Source organism: Chenopodium album, chromosome 26 (assembly GCF_948465745.1).
Source record: "Chenopodium album chromosome 26, dcCheAlbu1.1, whole genome shotgun sequence".
Lineage (NCBI taxonomy): Eukaryota > Viridiplantae > Streptophyta > Magnoliopsida > Caryophyllales > Amaranthaceae > Chenopodium > Chenopodium album.
Window position 1 is genome coordinate 8921084 of NC_137859.1, and position 1985 is coordinate 8923068.

The 1985-nt window shown below is 36.9% G+C and overlaps 1 pseudogene; it reads left to right on the forward strand.

The window, feature by feature from the left end:
• The first annotated feature begins 202 nt into the window (after positions 1 to 202).
• On the forward strand, positions 203 to 784 carry LOC145616759 (jasmonate-induced protein homolog pseudogene; annotated as a pseudogene).
• The last annotated feature ends 1201 nt before the right edge of the window (positions 785 to 1985 follow it).

A 1985-nucleotide genomic window follows, 5' to 3' on the forward strand; every position in this document is an offset into this window, starting at 1 on the left:
GTGAATGGTGTTGCCCAAAATGGTGTAGTGTAAAGTTAAACAACAAAAAAACCTCTTTAGAGTATACATATCCGATCAAGGTAATGCCATATTAAGGGTTCTTAATTTTGATTTTTAAACAATATATATATATATATATATATATATTGTTTAATTATTGTAGGCACTTATTATATTGGTATGTGTTATGTAGGAGGGAAAAATGGCCTCAGCACAAGAAGCAATTGTTATGAACGACACGGAGAACGCGGTCGTGGAGAAGATGGTAGAGGTGGCTAAAAGCATTGGCACAACTGAAAAGGATATGGCCGCTGATGCTAAGAATATGAATCAATGTAGTGCGGTTGTTGCCATGAGAAACTCCACCTTTGCAAGTATTAATTTCTCAAAATTTCATAATTGGTTTGGGCAAATCTCGGGTAGTTATCCTACACTTATTACTAAAGGGTGTGAGGCAACCTTTATCCATAAGGCGGATGCTAAGAATGGCTCCAAGGGCGCGGTCGTGTATTTGGGCACTAACAAAGAAGGATTGCCTTGTGGATGGCTTTTGGCTTGGTGTGCACCCAATGATCCTTCTCCGTCGAAACGTAACAAGGTGTATGTTACTTGTGGCAAAGCTAGTGATTTTAACAATGTGAATTGGAATCAAGTCCAAACTAAGTTGGATGCGTCTGCTGATCTTGTTAATTACTATGACCCAACTACTAAGACCGCCATTCATGCCAATGTCCAACCAGGCGCCAAATTCGCAGCAGTTGGGGCTAGCTTTGGTGCTGTTTAAGCACCCCGAACAACTTCTATGGACTAGCTTTGGATGTGTTCTTCCTATATATGGACTAGGAATACTTCATCTTATATGATTATATTAAGTATGATGAGTACATATTTATGGGTCACTCATAATTATACATGCTTGCTAGCTAGCTAGTACGATCTTATTATGGCTTGCATGCTAAATATTGTAATATTGTAGTATTGTACTATAATAAAGGACCCAACTTGTATCCATCTGTATTACTCTATGTTATACATAGATAATAAAAACTATATATGATATATTATTATGTCCATGTTTATTTTACATATGTATATTTATCTTCAGCTCGTCTTGTGTGTGGCTGGCCACACCATATGACCACTTATGAAAAAACAAAGTAACTTCTAAAACATTGGTCGAGTAACCCTTATAATATTGACCGAGTAACCCCTAAAACACTGACCGAGTAACCCCTATAATATTGACCGAGTAACCCCTATTACACTAACAAATAGACCTTTTCAACACTGATCAAGTAACCCTTGTAATACTGACTAAGTAACCTTTATAATACTGACCGAGTAACCCCCACTACACTAACAAAGTAACCCCTTATACTGATCAAGTAACCCCTATTACACTAATGAAGTAACCCCTGTAATAGCTGGCCACACGGTGTGGCCAGCCACATATAAGACTTTGTGATTTGACTTATATGATACGAAGTACCTCTTTGTTGTAAGAACCATACTTAATGGCGGTGAACTGACGATAGTCCTCATGCTTGCTGGCTATTGATTAATTATTTAATTGATATTTTGGGCATTCATGTTTTGTATTCAATTCAAGTTTTCCCATCTTTAAGATGTTTTATTCTATTAGGCTTAATTTCTTTTTTTTGTTTGTTTATCGAAGATTGAAAATTCATGTAGAGTGAGTTTTGTGGTGGATGACCAAGAGGGGGTGGATTTCGTGGTGGAAGAGCTACCGGAGATGGTAAAGGAGGGCTGTCGGAGGTGGTGGGTAGGTGGTGCAAGGTTTTATCTGATTAATTAAGGTTTAAAAGGTATTAATTACAATTTAGACGAATAATGATGTCATTAAGAGTTTAAGCAGGATGATTAAGAAAAAAGGTAGTAGTTACTAGAATTAATCTGTTTTAGGGGTAGTAATTAACAACTTTTTTTTAGGGGTAGTAATTCACAAAGGCCTCCTTTTTGAGGTA